The 19,950-nt window shown below is 41.4% G+C and overlaps 6 non-coding genes across 6 annotated transcripts; all 6 read right to left on the bottom strand.

The window, feature by feature from the left end:
* Positions 1-4,554: 4,554 nt before the first annotated feature.
* On the bottom strand, positions 4,555-4,627 carry trnas-gcu (transfer RNA serine (anticodon GCU)). Its single transcript has one exon. It is a non-coding gene; the product is annotated as a tRNA-Ser (tRNA).
* A 1,612-nt stretch (positions 4,628-6,239) lies between these two features.
* On the bottom strand, positions 6,240-6,311 carry trnac-gca (transfer RNA cysteine (anticodon GCA)). The gene has a single exon. It is a non-coding gene; the product is annotated as a tRNA-Cys (tRNA).
* A 273-nt stretch (positions 6,312-6,584) lies between these two features.
* Positions 6,585-6,656, bottom strand: trnac-gca (transfer RNA cysteine (anticodon GCA)). The gene has a single exon. It is a non-coding gene; the product is annotated as a tRNA-Cys (tRNA).
* Positions 6,657-8,857: 2,201 nt separating this feature from the next.
* Positions 8,858-8,929, bottom strand: trnac-gca (transfer RNA cysteine (anticodon GCA)). The gene has a single exon. It is a non-coding gene; the product is annotated as a tRNA-Cys (tRNA).
* A 273-nt stretch (positions 8,930-9,202) lies between these two features.
* trnac-gca (transfer RNA cysteine (anticodon GCA)) lies at positions 9,203-9,274 on the bottom strand. The gene has a single exon. It is a non-coding gene; the product is annotated as a tRNA-Cys (tRNA).
* Positions 9,275-9,460: 186 nt separating this feature from the next.
* Positions 9,461-9,532, bottom strand: trnac-gca (transfer RNA cysteine (anticodon GCA)). Its single transcript has one exon. It is a non-coding gene; the product is annotated as a tRNA-Cys (tRNA).
* Positions 9,533-19,950: the final 10,418 nt, after the last annotated feature.

Genomic DNA, 19,950 nt, shown 5'->3' with positions numbered 1-19,950 from the left:
AATATGCCAAGCCCAAATTAGGCACATGGAAATGAAACCTGGGACCTCTTGATCTGCAATCAAACGCCGTGCCATTGAGATATTACCCCGTACAGCAGGGATAGGCAACTCCAGTCCTGGAGGGCCACTATCCTGCAGAGATTCGCTTCAGCCCTCATGAAAACTCACCTGCCTGTATCTATCTAGTAATCCCGAAAACACTGATTGCCTTGTCCCAGTGAGTTTAATTAGGGTTGGAGCTAAGCTCTGCAGGGCAGTGGCCCTCCAGGACCGAAGTTGCTTATCCCTGCCGGTACAGTATGAGCACTAAAAGGCAGGAAGTTATTCCTAATGCTGCCAAAATCCATAGGGGGCACCCGGATTTGAACCGGGGACCTCTTGATCTGCAGTCAATGCTCCTACCACTGAACTATACCCCCACATCTTTGGAGAAACATGCTCTTTCATTGAGCCACACCCCACAGACTTCTGTGCTTAGAGCCAAAGATTTAAGTTAGATCCTACGATTCAACAATATCAAACATTGACTGCTTCACTTGAACTCAAGTCTTTGGTTACTCCAAATCAGAATCAACAACTCTACCTCCAAAACCTCCAAATAAGAAAAGTCCAAAGGGGGCACCCAGATTTGAACTGTGGATGGCTTGATTACAGACTCAAATTGGTTTATAATCACATACAGAATCTTTCTATGTAGACATGTTTGCACTTATTCCTAATTTGCCAAATCCAAAGGGCACCCGGATCTGCAGTCAAATGCTCTACCACTGAGCCATACCCCCATCTTTGAAGAAACATGCTCTTTCATTGAGCCATACCCCCACAGACTTCTGTGCTTAGAGACACAGATTAAGTTAGATCCTACGATTCAACAATATCAAACATTGACTGCTTCACTGTAAACTCAAGTCTTTGGTTACTCCAAATCAGAATCAACAACTCTACTACTCAAAACCTCCAAATAAGACAAGTCAAAGGGGGCAACCCAGATTTGAAATGTGGATGGCTTGATTACAGACTCAATTTGAACTGCATGTCGTCGATTATGTCAACAAGCCAGATCAAAATGTAGACCTATTGATCTGCAGACAAATGCTCTGTCGTTGAGCTAGGGCTGTAGTACTCGAGTCCGGTCTTGGACTCGAGTCCGGACTCGAGACATTTTTTCTGCCGTCTCGGACTCTTTGCATTTGCACTCGGACTTGTCTCGGACTTGGCCATTGGACTCGCCAAGTCTTCTAGTTGGTCTCGACCGAGTCCAGCAAAAAAAAAAAAAATTCTCCTTCAAAACAAAACACATTTGCATGATTTCGCGACTGAAAACGTGTGGAAAACGCTAGGCGCGCCGCTCTCCTTATTTCCAAATGACTCTGTAATCTGCGCACGCGCTCCAATGGCTGTTGCTGGGCAACCATGACTCGCTCTTCATGATGACGCAGAAGTTTCAGCAAAGAATAAATGGATTTCCAGCACTAAACATCCCTTGTAGTAATCTCTGCTAATATATTCATTTACAAAAATGGCTATCCTTGTACAGCTATGATCATCTATTTCTCCATCTTAGCTTTCAGTATTGTTCCGGGAAAGGATGTGCATGACCAGCGGTGCACTTACTGCGACCTGAAAAGTTTAGATGTTTCTAATTTAATTTCTACCTGTTAGATTGTGTTTATTTACGTCTACACCCAGATAGCCTTAAACGTACCCTTTACAATAATGAAATACTAATTATTGTTGTAGAGTATAGGGGTTGCAAGACTACTGATTTCTGCTAGTAGATTTTTTAAAGAAAAAAAATGGCTCGAGTTACTCGACTACTCGTAGTTCATGCTATTGTAAAATGAAAACACATTCAATAGTAATTTTTTATCATCACACATATTCATGTATAGCCTTATGTAACAATTACATTATGTAAATTTTAAAAACTTATACATTATGACATACATATTTTTTTTTCATGTAACAGCCAGTATTGTATCTGGTTAACAATCACAACACTTTCGTATCTGCATTCGGATACAACATCATACAGTTACTTGATAAGACCCTTATGACTTTCTATATTTTTTTTCGTTGTTTATCACTGAACAAGTGTGTCGTGTTAAACTAAAATAATTATTAATTTTTAAATAATATTTATCATGCAAGCAGAGAGATGTCATGACAAACGTTAAGTGATCATTTGAACACGACTGGATCCATTCAATGCGCACATTTTCATTACGGCAGAACAGAACACTTGAGCGAGTCTTGATGTTAATGAACTTCACTTAACAGATGTGTGTGCCGCGCAAACCAGCAAAAGGTAAGATGCAAACATGTAGGACAAGTAGACAATGTATCAGTATCTAAGCTGATTATTAGCCGACTCTTGAACTGAATGGTTTTTGAGAGACTGAACAACGCTGCTGTTTGATTGGTGAGCGCGCTGTGCTTATTTATTCGTTTCACATCGTAGCCTAAGCTTTAAATCATTGCCTTTTAAATATATACAAATAATATAACGTGTATGATGTTATTGTTATAGGTAAAATTACTCTTGCAACGCTCTGATTTCTGAAAGATGCACAGAGAGGGACAACAGCGTGTTTGATTTGCGCTCTTTTCACATCATAAAGTTTACATTCATTCACTTCTGGCGCTGATCCTCTGGCTCAACCTGTTGTCTAGCAAACACCTGACTGTGTCAGCTTCAGTCGAGTATTCAGGCAGAATTAGTTTTTCATTTTTTAAGCCATTAACCTTGCCATTCCGAATAAGGCATTCGGCTTCAGGCACAACCCTAATTATTACATATTTTATTTTTTACATGCAACATAGATAAGGTCATATAGTAAACAGCTCCACGCAATATTGTAATTCTAAAATTCACATCGTACTTGCCAACACTTTGTATGCATTATGGTTAATGCATGCTGGAGTAGTCGATTGTTTTCCAACAGTGCTCGACTAGTCTATGCAAACACTAGTATAGTATGACAAAAACATCGCTGTATTTATGTGCGCATGCCCAGTAGAGCCAAACGCCTTTGCCTCGCCTAGCTTTGCAGCGCAACATTTGTCATATCCCGAGCTTTGTGTGTGTCTGTGCACTGTGCCAAGGGCATCAGTCATATACATCTTTGACCACAGACATAATGTCAGCAAAATCAGCATTAAGTAAATAAAATGAAAATAAAGTACATACAAATTATTTGACCTTACAGCTCCAAACTTTGCTCTAGAGGGCCAAAGTTTATGAATCTGAAATATATTTTATTTTACCTGGATATTTTCATGGGTGGGGGCATGGGGGCCCATCAGGATGCCTATGCATAGTGCAGCGGGATCTTGTGTAACGCCCCTGTTAGCTTCAACCCTAATTATACACACTTGAACCATCTAATCAAGCTCTTAATAGACACACTAATCTCCAGGTGTGTTAAGGCCAGTTGGAGCTAAACTTTTCAGGACATTGGCATCCAGGATGTAGTTTGGGAGACCCCTGTCATACAGAGTTTTTACTTTGCACATGCTTTTTGATCATTACAAATAATAATGTAAATGTATTTTCTTAGAATAGGAGATATGCTGTCTCTCACATCACAAACATTATCAGTAGTTAAGTGTGTGGTCTTGAAGAGGACCCTTTTTCTCTCATTTTGACTCGGTCTTGACTTGGACTCGAAAATTTTGGACTTGGACTTGACTTGGACTCGAACCTCTTTGGACTCGGTCTTGACTTGGTCTCGACTAGTCCTGGACTTGGACTTGACTTGGACTCGACAAAGCTGGACTTGACTACAGCTCTACATTGAGCTATAACCCCGTACTGCATGAGCACAAACCACAAAAATGAACTTATGTCAAGGATTTGTTTATTCCTAATATGCCAAGCCCAAATTAGGCACATGGAATGAACCTGGACCTCCTGATCTACAATCAAACGCCGTGCCTTGAGATATTACCCCGTACAGAAGGGATAGGCAACTCCAGTCCTGGAGGGCCACTATCCTGCAGAGATTCGCTTCAGCCCTCATGAAAACTCACCTGCCTGTATCTATCTAGCAATCCCGAAAACACTGATTGCCTTGTCCCAGTGAGTTTAATTAGGGTTGGAGCTAAACTCTGCAGGGCAGTGGCCCTCCAGGACCGAAGTTGCTTATCCCTGCCGTACAGTATGAGCACTAAAAGGCAGGAAGATATTTCCTAATCTGCCAAATCCATAGGGGACACCCGGATTTGAACCGGGACCTCTTGACCTGCAGTCAAATGCTCTACCACTGAGCTATACCCCCACATCTTTGGAGAAACATGCTCTTTCATTGAGCCACATCCCCACAGACTTCTGTGCTTAGAGCCAAAGATTAAGTTAGATCCTACGATTCAACAATATCAAACATTGACGGTTTCTCTTGAACTCAAGTCTTTGGTTACTCCAAATCAGAATCAACAACTCTACAACTCAAAACCTCCAAATAAGACAAGTCCAAAGGGGGCACCCAAGATTATTCCTGCCGTACAGTATGAGCACAAAAAGGCAGGAAGATATTCCTTATCTGCCAAATCCATAGGGGGCACCCAGATTTGAACCGGGGGACCTCTTGATCAGCAGTCAAATGCTCTACCACTGAGCTATAACCCCATACACTCCCTGGATCATAGCAACACACAATATGACAGACTCACTTTTGGATAAAGATTTTGGATATGAAAAGAATGCCAGATACAAAAAAATTACCTAGCGAGAGGATGTGCCACTGAGGTATAATCACATACAGAATCTTACTATATAGATAAGCCTGCACTTATTCCTAATCTGCCAAATCCATAGGGGGCACCCGGATTTGAACCAGGGACCTCTAGATCTGCAGTCAAATTCTCTACCAGTGAGCTATACATCCACATCTTTAAAGAAACATGCTCTTTCATTGAGCCACACCCCCACAGACTTCTGTGCTTAGAGCCAAAGATTAAGTTAGATCCTACGATTCAGCAATATCAAACATTGACTGCTTCACTTGAACTCAAGTCTTTGGTTACTCCAAATCAGAATCAACAACTCTACAACTCAAAACCTCCAAATAAGACAAGTCCAAAGGGGGCACCCAGATTTGAAATGTGGATGGCTTGATTACAGACTCAAATGGTTTATAATCACATACAGAATCTTTCTATGTAGACATGTTTGCACTTATTCCTAATTTGCCAAATCCAAAGGGGCACCCGGATCTGCAGTCAAATGCTCTACCACTGAGCTATACCCCCACATCTTTGAAGAAACATGCTCTTTCATTGAGCCATACCCCCACAGACTTCTGTGCTTAGAGCCACAGATTAAGTTAGATCCTACGATTCAACAATATCAAACAATGACTGCTTCACTGTAAACTCAAGTCTTTGGTTACTCCAAATCAGAATCAACAACTCTACAACTCAAAACCTCCAAATAAGACAAGTCCAAAGGGGGCACCCAGATTTGAAGTGTGGATGGCTTGATTACAGACTCAATTTGAACTCATGTCGTTGATTATGTCAAGCAAGCCAGATCCAAAATATAGACCTATTGATCTGCAGACAAATGCTCTGTCGTTGAGCTATAACCCCGTACTGCATGAGCACAAACCACAAAAATGAACTTATGTCAAGGATTTGTTTATTCCTAATATGCCAAGCCCAAATTAGGCACATGGAATGAACCTGGGACCTCTTGATCTGCAATCAAACGCCGTGCCACTGAGATATTACCCCGTACAGCAGTGATAGGCAACTGCAGTGCTGGAGGGCCACTATCCTGCAGAGATTCGCTTCAGTCCTCATGAAAACTCACCTGCCTGTACCTATCTAGTAATCCCGAAAACACTGATTGCCTTGTCCCAGTGAGTTTAATTAGGGTTGGAGCTAAACTCTGCAGGTCAGTGGCCCTCCAGGACCGAAGTTGTTTATCCCAGCCGTACAGTATGAGCACAAAAAGGCAGGAAGATATTCCTAATCTGCCAAATCCCTAGGGGGATTTGGACCGGGGACCTCTTGATCTGCAGTCAAATGCTCTACCACTGAGCTATACCCCCACACACTCCCTGGATCATAGCCACACACAAGATGACAGACTCACTTTTGAATAAAGATTCTGGATATGAAAAGAATGCCAGATACAAAAAATTACCTAGCGAGAGGATGTGCCACTGAGGTATAATCACATACAGAATCTTTCTATATAGATACATAGGCACTTAATCGTAATCTGCGAAATCCATAGGGGGCACCCGGATTTGAACCGGGGACCTCTTGATCTGCAGTCAAATGCTCTACCACTGAGCTATTCCCCCACATCTTTGGAGAAACATGCTCTTTCATTGAGCCACACCCCCACAGACTTCTGTGCTTAGAGCCAAAGATTAAGTTAGATCCTACGATTCAACAATATCAAACATTGACTGCTTCACTTGAACTCAAGTCTTTGGTTACTCCAAATCAGAATCAACAACTCTACCACTCAAAACCTCCAAATAACACAACTCCAAAGGGGGCACCCAGATTATCCCTGCCGTACAGTATGAGCACAAAAAGGCAGGAAGATATTCCTAATCTGCCAAATCCATAGGGGGCACCTAGATTTGAACCGGGGACCTCTTGATTTGCAGTCAAATGCTCTACCACTGAGCTATACCCCCACATCTTTAAAGAAACATGCTCTTTCATTGAGCCACACCCCCACAGACTTCTGTGCTTAGAGCCAAAGATTAAGTTAGATCCTACGATTCAACAATATCAAACATTGACTGCTTCACTTGAACTCAAGTCTTTGGTTACTCCAAATCAGAATCAACAACTCTACAACTCAAAACCTCCAAATAAGACAAGTCCAAAGGGGGCACCCAGATTTGAAGTGTGGATGGCTTGATTACAGACTCAAATGGTTTATAATCACATACAGAATCTTTCTATGTAGACATGTTTGCACTTATTCCTAATTTGCCAAATCCAAAGGGGCACCCGGATCTGCAGTCAAATGCTCTACCACTGAGCTATACCCCCACATCTTTGAAGAAACATGCTCTTTCATTGAGCCATACCCCCACAGACTTCTGTGCTTAGAGCCACAAATTAAGTTAGATCCTACGATTCAACAATATCAAACATTGACTGCTTCAATGTAAACTCAAGTCTTTGGTTACTCCAAATCAGAATCAACAACTCTACAACTCAAAACCTCCAAATAAGACAAGTCCAAAGGTGGCACCCAGATTTGAAATGTGGATGGCCTGATTACAGACTCAATTTGAACTCATGTCGTTGATTATGTCAAGCAAGCCAGATCCAAAATGTAGACCTGTTTATCTGCAAACAAATGCTCTCTCGTTGAGCTATAACCCCGTACTGCATGAGCACAAACCACAAAAATGAACTCATGTCAAGGATTTGTTTATTCCTAATCTGCCAAAAACAATGGGGGCACCAGGATTTGAACCAGGGACCTCTAGATCTGCAGTCAAATTCTCTACCAGTGAGCTATACATCCACATCTTTAAAGAAACATGCTCTTTCATTGAGCCACACCCCCACAGACTTCTGTGCTTAGAGCCAAAGATTAAGTTAGATCCTACGATTCAGCAATATCAAACATTGACTGCTTCACTTGAACTCAAGTCTTTGGTTACTCCAAATCAGAATCAACAACTCTACAACTCAAAACCTCCAAATAAGACAAGTCCAAAGGGGGCACCCAGATTTGAAATGTGGATGGCTTGATTACAGACTCAAATGGTTTATAATCACATACAGAATCTTTCTATGTAGACATGTTTGCACTTATTCCTAATTTGCCAAATCCAAAGGGGCACCCGGATCTGCAGTCAAATGCTCTACCACTGAGCTATACCCCCACATCTTTGAAGAAACATGCTCTTTCATTGAGCCATACCCCCACAGACTTCTGTGCTTAGAGCCACAGATTAAGTTAGATCCTACGATTCAACAATATCAAACATTGACTGCTTCACTGTAAACTCAAGTCTTTGGTTACTCCAAATCAGAATCAACAACTCTACAACTCAAAACCTCCAAATAAGACAAGTCCAAAGGGGGCACCCAGATTTGAAGTGTGGATGGCTTGATTACAGACTCAATTTGAACTCATGTCGTAGATTATGTCAAGCAAGCCAGATCCAAAATATAGACCTATTGATCTGCAGACAAATGCTCTGTCGTTGAGCTATAACCCCATACTGCATGAGCACAAACCACAAAAATGAACTTATGTCAAGGATTTGTTTATTCCTAATATGCCAAGCCCAAATTAGGCACATGGAATGAACCTGGGACCTCTTGATCTGCAATCAAACGCCGTGCCACTGAGATATTACCCCGTACAGCAGGGATAGGCAACTGCAGTGCTGGAGGGCCACTATCCTGCAGAGATTGGCTTCAGTCCTCATGAAAACTCACCTGCCTGTACCTATCTAGTAATCCCGAAAACACTGATTGCCTTGTCCCAGTGAGTTTAATTAGGGTTGGAGCTAAACTCTGCAGGTCAGTGGCCCTCCAGGACCGAAGTTGTTTATCCCAGCCGTACAGTATGAGCACAAAAAGGCAGGAAGATATTCCTAATCTGCCAAATCCCTAGGGGGATTTGGACCGGGGACCTCTTGATCTGCAGTCAAATGCTCTACCACTGAGCTATACCCCCACACACTCCCTGGATCATAGCCACACACAAGATGACAGACTCACTTTTGAATAAAGATTCTGGATATGAAAAGAATGCCAGATACAAAAAATTACCTAGCGAGAGGATGCGCCACTGAGGTATAATCACATACAGAATCTTTCTATATAGATACATAGGCACTTAATCGTAATCTGCGAAATCCATAGGGGGCACCCGGATTTGAACCGGGGACCTCTTGATCTGCAGTCAAATGCTCTACCACTGAGCTATTCCCCCACATCTTTGGAGAAACATGCTCTTTCATTGAGCCACACCCCCACAGACTTCTGTGCTTAGAGCCAAAGATTAAGTTAGATCCTACGATTCAACAATATCAAACATTGACTGCTTCACTTGAACTCAAGTCTTTGGTTACTCCAAATCAGAATCAACAACTCTACCACTCAAAACCTCCAAATAACACAACTCCAAAGGGGGCACCCAGATTATCCCTGCCGTACAGTATGAGCACAAAAAGGCAGGAAGATATTCCTAATCTGCCAAATCCATAGGGGGCACCTAGATTTGAACCGGGGACCTCTTGATCTGCAGTCAAATGCTCTACCACTGAGCTATACCCCCACACACTCCCTTGATCATAGCCACACACAAGATGACAGACTCAAGTTTGGATAAGGATTTTGGATATGAAAAGAATGCCAGATACAAAAAGTTACCTAGCGAGAGGATGTGCCACTGAGGTATAATCACATACAGAATCTTACTATATAGATAAGCTTGCACTTAATCCTAATCTGCCAAATCCATAGGGGGCACCCGGATTTGAACCGGGGACCTCTTGATTTGCAGTCAAATGCTCTACCACTGAGCTATACCCCCACATCTTTAAAGAAACATGCTCTTTCATTGAGCCACACCCCCACAGACTTCTGTGCTTAGAGCCAAAGATTAAGTTAGATCCTACGATTCAACAATATCAAACATTGACTGCTTCACTTGAACTCAAGTCTTTGGTTACTCCAAATCAGAATCAACAACTCTACAACTCAAAACCTCCAAATAAGACAAGTCCAAAGGGGGCACCCAGATTTGAAGTGTGGATGGCTTGATTACAGACTCAAATGGTTTATAATCACATACAGAATCTTTCTATGTAGACATGTTTGCACTTATTCCTAATTTGCCAAATCCAAAGGGGCACCCGGATCTGCAGTCAAATGCTCTACCACTGAGCTATACCCCCACATCTTTGAAGAAACATGCTCTTTCATTGAGCCATACCCCCACAGACTTCTGTGCTTAGAGCCACAAATTAAGTTAGATCCTACGATTCAACAATATCAAACATTGACTGCTTCACTGTAAACTCAAGTCTTTGGTTACTCCAAATCAGAATCAACAACTCTACAACTCAAAACCTCCAAATAAGACAAGTCCAAAGGTGGCACCCAGATTTGAAATGTGGATGGCCTGATTACAGACTCAATTTGAACTCATGTCGTTGATTATGTCAAGCAAGCCAGATCCAAAATGTAGACCTGTTTATCTGCAAACAAATGCTCTCTCGTTGAGCTATAACCCCGTACTGCATGAGCACAAACCACAAAAATGAACTTATGTCAAGGATTTGTTTATTCCTAATATGCCAAGGCCAAAGTAGGCACATGGAATGAACCTGGGACCTCTTGATCTGCAATCAAAGGCCGTGCCATTGAGATATAACCCTGTACAGTATGAGCACAAAAAGGCAGGAAGATATGGCTACACATATTCCTAATCTAATTCCTTATTCCGTGGACCTCTTGATCTGCAGTCAATTTTTTTATTTTTTTTATTTTTTTTATTATTAAAAAAAAAATCAGTTCAAACATACATATCAATTATTAACATACAAATATAAATAATATGCTTTCTTTAACATAAACACCTAAAATTTTGGGCTGTCAGACATCTAACAAATAATAATTTAAAAAGTAGTCATTACATTGTTTTAATCTTTTAAAAATGACAATTCCATCCCCATGTCATTTAAAACCTTTAAGACCTCCTGAGTTAAAACATAATTAAAAAAAATTATTTGTTCCCTCCAACTTAAAATAATAAAACAGACATTCAACGTATTTCTCAACTTTTCTCCTAAACATTTTCCACACATCAATTAAAACATTTTCCTTTTTCACCACTACTCTTCTTTCCCATACCGCACTTTTCATCAACATCACAAATCAATTAATGATCTTCTTGTTTTTACAATTTTCATTAATTCCCAACATGAACACATTTACCCACTCAAATTTCCCAATTTCAGCTCTTCTGAAAATTTAAATCATATTTTTACATCTCTCATTAAAATCTTTCAGCTCATCACAATATAAAAACAAGTTTAAAAACCCTTCATCTACATCTTGGCATACTTTACATATTCTCCCGTTACGTCTGTACAATTTTACCATTCATGTTCCCCCATATATTCCCTTCTCTTACATTATTGAACATCCGTATCCAGTATTCGTTTACAACAGGTTTCTTAAAAACAGTATCTCTAAAAACACAATAAAACATTTTCACAGTACATTCATTAAAAGCACACAGTTTTTCCCCCAGCCTCACATACACATCTTTCCCATGTTTCTCTTCTTCCATGTTGTCAATTCTCTTTATCCATTCTTGAGGTATAGCATTCTTAATTACGTCATACTTGTTTTTTATCTCTTGTCTACTATAATCCTCCTTTGCATCCTCCATCACATCCACAATGTATTGCACTAGTAAAAACCCCTCTTTGAATTCATATAAAACATCTCTGACTTTTGTGATTCCCACATCCCATCACTTCCTCCTTCCCATGACTTAAAATGCTGATTTAAAATGTTCTCTCAGCCTTGTGGCTTAAAATGCACATTAGTTAAAAATTTGCCCCATGCCCCCATCAGTTCTTTATAAAAATCTGGCAGCCCCTCTGTCATCCATTTTTTGACTTTCATCCATAAAATGTTGTCCCCCAAATTAAAATTACTACACTTACTTAAAAAATGCCCCATTGTTCTCTTCCATGCCACTTCATTTTCTTCATCCAATTACTTTTTTATTATTTTCACTCTCAAGCTGTTCTTTCTTTGTTCCACATCCATTAACCCCAGTCCTCCTTTCTTCACTTGTCCTATTAAAGTGTTGTGTGCTATTCTTGGTGGCTTTTCTACCTTAATTCTAATGATTTCGTCAAACTTTCAGATTTCACCAGACATTTGTATTAATTTTAAGTTATACTTGTCTAAAAAGTTTTGTAGCTAATCTTTTAATGTATTGATGCTGGCAAACAAACAGGAATAGCATTCATTTACAATCTATCTGATTCGCTGGGGGAAACAAACGGACTAAAGGCAATACAAACTTTTTTTAACGTATAAAAAAATAATAATTAACGTATCAGACACATTACTTAATGGTATAAAAGTTATATACATCATACGATTATATTAACAGTTACTTACCCTTCATAATCAGGCAGGCTGCTGTCACTGATTGGACCGTTAAAATTTGAACCGGAGTGAAGCGGGAAACATATTTAACCCAACAGTTGGGTTACAACTAAAAATAACCCAACAACGAAAAAAAATTACCCAACAAATTTTAAGATAACCCAACACATTGACCCCATATGTGTAACCCAATATGTGTAACCTCGTGTTCATGTTCTGTTTACTACAAACTCAATTTGTGAATGTGTCATCATTAACTATATATACGGTACAGATATTTCATAAATCATCCCTTATTCCTATTTAACTTAGAGTCTTAATTATTGTCCAACTTCCCTGAAAACCCCTTTGGCCTATGCATTATCTACAATATACAGATTGAAACATTAATCTTAAAAAAAAAATAGTTATTTTATCACACTTTCCTATGTTTAACAAAATACTTAAAAAATTACACGCATGCGCAGAATCATCAGTTCATCGGTTCTCAAATCGGATGCATCTGAAAGAAACAGTTTTCGGTTCAGTGTACTGGTGATCCGAAAACCGATGCGACCGGTTCTTGACTCGAGAACGAGAATCAGCTCATCGGTTCTCAAATCGGACGCGTCCGACAGAAACGATTCTCAGTTCAGTGTACTGGTGATCCGAAAACCGATGCAACCGGTTCTTGACTCGAGAACAAGAACTGCTCCAGCAGTGGGCGTGTTCGTTCGTCATCTGGCTCGGCTCGGTGTTCATCTTCAGTTCGGTCTTCACAGCAGTTCAGTCAGTGTACTGTTTGAGTAAATGAATTACTATGGGATATTGGTTTATTCTGACTCAGAGGGAGTGTCAGCCATGTTAAAAAGTTAACAGCTTAAGTAAATTGTGGATTAATGCTTATTGGAGATGTGAACCATTTCAAACGATTCAGTTCGATTTGGTGAACTGGTTCAACCGGTTCACTAAGAAGAACCGGTTAAATTGAACGATTCGTTCACGAATCGGACATCACTAATCTGAGACACAACAGGGGCAGTGGGTGTGTCAGGAACCAACCGGTGTGGTGCTGTCGGCCTGGGAAAAATTGTCCTTAGCTGGCTGGACATGGCTGAACGCTGAGGGTGCAAGGCTGATGGCCAAATTTACTGTGGCAGATGTACAGGCAGCTGAGGGCTCAATCTTTGTAAACTTTGTCTTTGCCTATCCAACTATATCTGGTGGCATCTGGTAGGTATGCAGCTGGTGGCTATATTGTGGATGCACAACAGGCTGTACTCATGCTGGAGGCAAAGCTTCCAATGCCACTGGACGTGCCTCTGGAAGGTCCAGCTCTTCTGTAATCACGAGGAATGAGAGTCCATCTAGACAGAGATTCTGTCCACTGTTTCTTGGGGCTTTGGTGGATGTTACATAACCTTCAACAATCATTTCAACAAGGCGACAGCAATTAGGCCACTGTGCAAGAGAGAACCCAAAACACACCTTTTTGTGCTGTCGACACCAGGAGTGAAGACAGCTTTCTTTTTCGGGGACGTAAAACATCCTGTAAGTAGCCTGTCTTGATGACGAGCAGCATGCACCACCCTGTCTTTATCAAATTGGTCCAGGTTCTGTCACAAACCCACAATGATCACAACTTGATGGTTGGTAAGTGTGAGGCTTGTCTGTGTGTGCAGCTCCACCAGACACTCCGCCAACGCATCCACTCCAGGAATGCAGTGTTCATCAACAGCCTGGAAATATATAAATGTTGGTTGGGTATTTACATGCTGTTAAGTAAGTTTACTGCTTAATGGCAAATAACTAAATGAGTGACAATTAATATAGAAAAGGACCATATACCATTGCTGTGGCCACTGGTGTATCTAAAGGAGCCTGGATACTGGGCACTGGTGCAGCTGAAGGAGCCTGGATACTGGACGCTGGTGCAATTGAAGGAGCCTGGACACTGAAGAGCTGAAGGAGCCTGGACACTGGGCACAGGTGCAGCTGAAGGAGCCTGGACGCTGGTTAGCAGTGGAGCCTGGACACTGAGCAGTGGTGGAGCCTGGAGTCTGAGCATTGGTGAAGTCTGGACACTTGGCACTGGTGCAGCTGAAGGAGTTCAGACACTGGGCACTGATGCAGTTGAAGGAGCCTGGACACTGAGCAGCAGTGGAGCCTGGACACTGAGCAGTAGTGGAGCCTGGACACTGAGTAATGGTGGAGTATGGACACTGGGCACTGGTGCAGCTGAAGGATTTTCGGAAACTGGGCACTGGTGCAGCTGAAGGAGTTTGGACACTGGTGCTGCTGAAGGAGGTCAGAAACTTGGGACTGGTGCAGCTGAAGGAAGTCGGACACTTGGCACTGGTGCAGCCGAACGTGCCTGGACACTGGGCACTTGTGCAGCTGAAGGAGTTTGCACTGGTGCAGCCGAAGGAGCCTTGACACTGGTGCAGCTGAAGGAGTTTGCACTGGTGTAGCTAAAGGAGTTCAGACACTGGGCACTGGTGCAGCTGAAGGAGCCTGGACACTGGTGCATCTGAAGGAGTTCACACTGGTGCAGCTGAAGAAGCCTGGACACTGGGCACTGGACCAGCTGAAGGAGCTCGCACTGGTACAGCTGAAGGAGCCTGGACACTGGGCACTGGTGCAGCTGAATGAGACTGCACTGGTGTAGCTGAAGGAGTTCGGACACTGGGCACTGGTGCAGCTGAAGGAGTTCGGACTGGTGCAGCTGAAGGAGCCTGGACACTGGGCACTGGTGCAGCTGGTAGAACTGGTGGACTTGAAAGAACTAAGTCATCTGATGCCACAAGATTTGCCACTGTGGCTTCCACTCCAAAGAAATCAATGAAACCCTCATCCTTTTCCACTTTCCCCTCTACATCTATCTACTCCAGCAAATGAGAGGACCTATCAGAGGTAGGGCACAACTGCTGCAGCACAGCATGACTCCAGGACAGGTAGCTGGTTCTACACCTGGTGCAGGTCAGGGTCTCTGTCACCAGGTTGCAGTATCTGTCAATATCTAACACCTGTCGTACCCTCCAATGCAGTCAACCACCACACAGCTGGTATCTGGCACAAGCGGTGATAGTACACTGGAGCCGCACCTTCCGCAGCTTATATGGCATCCAGAGCAAGATACGCTGTGAAAAAACCTATCAGGTGTTGAAGCTTTGTGGTACAACAGGGCTGGTGGTGGGGGGTGATACCACAACTGTAGGTTTTCACACAGCTCCAGCTTTCCCTTTGCTTCCAACACCCATTTCTGGTCTTGCTGGGGCATTTTCTGTGGCCACAGTAGTGGGAGATCTTCTGGCTGAGATGAGACCTTCTGATATTATCAAAAACACTGGTTTATATAAAAGCTAAGAGAGCTTTAAATGATGAAGGCATGTATATATTTTGAATGAGATATTACTGGGCTCCTCACAACAGCATTCTCAGAAACAGTCGATGGTACTGCTGTTTCTTTAATGCGTTGTGAATTTGGGGGTGAAGGAAGGAAGAAGGAAGAGGAGGACTGGATGGTTTGGGGGATGGAGGAGGACAAGGATCAGAGGGTGGACATGAAACTGCAGCTGAACTGGAGTGCTCTAACATCTGTGGAGTCAATTCAATTCAAGTTTTCAATTCAAGTTTATTTGTATAGCGCTTTTTACAAAACAAATCATTACAAAGCAACTTTACAAACATTATGTTTCTACAATATTTAGTAGTAGCTAGTAGTTTGTGCACATTTGACAGGATTTTAGAAAAAATAAATAAATAAATAAAAAATAAATAAATAATACAAGACGTAGTCAGCTAGACGATGAACTATCAATATTATTAATTAAGTTATTATATGATTCAGTCACACATTTAGCAATAATTGTTAGTTCTGTTTGTTGATTCAGGGTTAGCATCATCTGGGGTCCTCTGAGGGTCAGCATCATCTCTTCTCAGGTGTTCTGGATCCAGACTGGAGCTTGTGTAAATCCTAGTTACCACGGGATGTAAATCCCGTGGCGAAACATAGAAACAAAATACAGACATCATTAGCATAGCTGCTGATCCAGCAAAGTAAAATTAGTTTAACCCAAGCTAATGAATAAAAATGCACCTTTGATCAGATACAACTACACTCACAATTAAAAAGATACATTATTCGAATGCTTGGCGAGAGAGATGTGTTTTTAATCTAGATTTAAACAGAGAGAGTGTGTCTGAACCCCGAACATTATCAGGAAGGCTATTCCAGAGTTTGGGAGCCAAATGTGAGAAAGCTCTACCTCCTTTAGTGGACTTTGCTATCCTAGGAACGACCAAAAGTCCAGCGTTTTGTGACCTTAGGGTGCGTGATGGGTTGTAGCGTGGTAGAAGGCTAGTTAGGTACGCTGGAGCTAAACCATTTAGGGCCTTATAGGTAAGTAATGATAATTTGTAACTGATACGGAACTTAATAGGTAGCCAGTGCAGAGACTGTAAAATTGGGGTAATATGATCATATTTTCTTGACCTCGTAAGGACTCTAGCTGCTGCATTTTGGACTACCCGTAGCTTGTTTATTGATGAAGCAGGACAACCACCTAGAAGTGCATTACAATAGTCCAGTCTAGTGGTCATGAATGCATGAACTAGCTTTTCTGCATCAGAAACAGATAACATGTTTCGTAGCTTGGCAATGTTTCTAAGATGGAAGAATGCAGTTTTTGTAACATTGGAAATATGATTTTCAAAAGACAAATTTCTGTCTAATATACACCCAGATTTCTGACTGTAGAGGAAGTAACAGTACATCCGTCTAGTTGCAGATTGTAATCTACAAGATTCTGTGTAGTGTTTTTTGGTCCAATAATTAGTATCTCTGTCTTATCCGAATTTAATAGGAGAAAATTGTGTGTCATCCAATCTTTTACATTTTTAACACACTCTGTTAGCTTAGATAATTGGGAAGTTTCATCTGGTCTCGTTGAGATATATAGCTGAGTATCATCAGCATAACAGTGGAAGCTAATTCCGTATTTTCTAATAATATTATCAAGGGGCAACATGTATATTGAAAATAGAAGGGGACCTAGGACGGATCCTTGTGGCACTCCATATTTTACTGATGATAAATGAGATGACTCCCCATTTAAGTAAACAAAATGGTAGCGATCGGACAGGTAGGATCTGAACCATCTTAGAGCCTGCCCTTGAATACCTGTATAGTTTTGTATTCGATCTATGAGTATGTCATTATCTATGGTGTCGAACGCAGCACTAAGATCAAGTAAGACTAGAAATGAGATGCAGCCTTGGTCTGACGCAAGGAGCAGGTCATTTGTAATTTTAACAAGTGCAGTTTCTGTGCTATGGTGGGGCCTAAAACCTGACTGAAATTCTTCATACAGATCATTTTAATGCAGGAAGGTGCTCAATTGAGCAGACACAACATTTTCTAAAATTTTAGACATAAATGGAAGATTTGAAATAGGCCTATAATTTGCCAGTACACTAGGATCTAGTTTTGGTTTCTTAATAAGAGGCTTGATAACCGCCAGCTTGAATGGTTTTGGGACGTGTCCTAAAGATAACGACGAGTTTATGATATTAAGAAGCAGTTCTTCGGCTACAGGTAACAGCTCTTTCAGTAATTTAGTGGGTACAGGATCTAATAAACATGTTGTTGGTTTAGATACAGTGATAAGTTTATTTAGCTCTTCCTGTCCTATATTTGTAAAGCACTGCAGTTTATCTTTGGGTGCGATGGATGAAACTGAAGTCTTAGATGTTGTAGAATCTACATTCGCTATTGTATTTCTAATGTTATCTATTTTATCAGTGAAGAAATTCATAAAGTCATTACTATTTAACGTTGGTGGAATATTTGAATCAGGTGGTGTCTGGTAATTTGTTAACTTAGCCACTGTGCTAAATAAAAACCTTGGATTGTTTTGGTTATTTTCAATGAGTTTGTGTATATGCTCTGCCCTAGCAGTTTTTAGAGCCTGTCTACAGCTGGACATACTGTTTTTCCATGCAATTCTAAAAACTTCTAAGTTAGTTTTTCTCCATTTGCATTCAAGACTACGAGTTACTTTCTTGAGAGAGTGAGTATTACTGTTATACCATGGTACAGTACGTTTTTCTCTAACTTTTTTCAATTTGATTGGGGCAACAGCTTCTAATGTATTAAAAAATAGTGCCCATGTTGTCAGTAATTTCGTCTAATTCATGTGTATTTTTGGGTACAAATAGCAGTTGAGATAGATCAGGCAGGTTATTTGCGAATCTTTCTTTGGTGGCTGGAACAATAGTTCTGCCCAGACGGTATCGCTGTGACATATAGTTAATATCAGTTATACGCAGCATGCACGATACAAGGAAATGGTCTGTAATATCATCACTTTGAGGTACAATATTTATAGCAGTAAGATCGATTCCATGCGATATAATTAAATCTAGTGTATGATTAAAACGATGAGTGGGCCCGGTGACATTTTGCTTGACTCCAAAGTCAAGGTCAGTAAACGCAAGTCCTAATGTATCATTTGCATTATCAACGTGAATATTAAAATCTCCCATGATTAGCGCCTTTCAACTGTAACTAGAAGGTCTGAGAGGAAAACTGCAAATTATTTTAGGAATTCTGTATATGGCCCTGGTGGTCTATACACAGTAGCCAGATCAAGAGATACATTAGATTTCTTTTGCATGTCTGACAGTGTAACATTTAGCAGAAGTATTTCAAAAGAGTTAAACCTGTATCCTGTTTTCTGGGTAACATTGAGAATATCACTATATATTGTTGCAACACCCCCTCCACGACCAGTCTGACGGGGCTCATGCTTATAATAGTAGTTTGGTGGAGTAGACTCATTTAGACCAAAATAATCATTTGGTTTTAGCCAGGTTTCAGTCAAGCAGAGTAAATCAAAACTATTATCTGTGATCATTTCATTTACAATAACTGCTTTTGGTGTGAGTGATCTAATATTTATGAGCCCAAACTTTAAAAATTGTTTTTGTTCATTTACATTACATTTTTCTGGTTTAATTACGATAAGATTTTTTCTAGATCCTACATTATATTTATATTTATATTTTGACCTCAATATTCGGGGAACAGACACAGTCTTAATAGGTTTTACAGCGCAAGTACTTTTAGCATTTAACCGGTTGGAACAAAACTCATCATAATGGTTATTTGAGAATTGTCTTACTAGTCACATGGAGCGAATTGTCCTGGAGATGTTGTCAGAAAGCAGCTCCGCTCCAATTCTGCTGGGGTGTAATCCATCAGCGCGAAACAGTCTAGGACGCTCCCAGAAAAGATTCCAGTTATTAACAAATAGCAGTTTCTGTTCTTTACACCATGACAACAACCATTCATTTAAAGCAAAAAGTCTACTGAACCTTTCATGTCCTCGTCGATATGTGGGCAGTGGTCCTGACACGACGATTGTCGCCGCGGGCGTCGTGCTGCGAACCGTCTCGATCTGGCTCCTGAAGTCCCTCTTCAGCGTCCCCGTCTGCCGCAGCGTGGTGTCGTTAACCCCGGCGTGAACCACGACCGCTCTGGGGCTCTCGTCGTCCTTCAGGATCGCAGGTATCTGCACAGAAACATCGAGAACATGAGCACCAGGCAAACAATGAGTGTGCACTTTACCTTCGGCTAACGTAGCACTTACGTGTCGGACGATAGAGTCTCCGATGATCACAGCGTCGCGTCCTGTCTCGCGGAGAGGAGCGAAGCGGTTCTGGATGGAGATCTCAAAGGCAGGAGGGGGAGAAGTCGTTGCCCGGGACCCGGCTCGCGTCCTCCGCTGTGGATGCACCCAGGGTCCTTGGTGTCCCGGCGTCGCAGTGAAGGACATC

This window comes from Carassius auratus, chromosome 36 (genome assembly GCF_003368295.1).
Source record: "Carassius auratus strain Wakin chromosome 36, ASM336829v1, whole genome shotgun sequence".
NCBI classification, from domain to species: Eukaryota; Metazoa; Chordata; class Actinopteri; order Cypriniformes; family Cyprinidae; genus Carassius; species Carassius auratus.
This window is presented reverse-complemented; position numbering and strand designations above follow the sequence as displayed.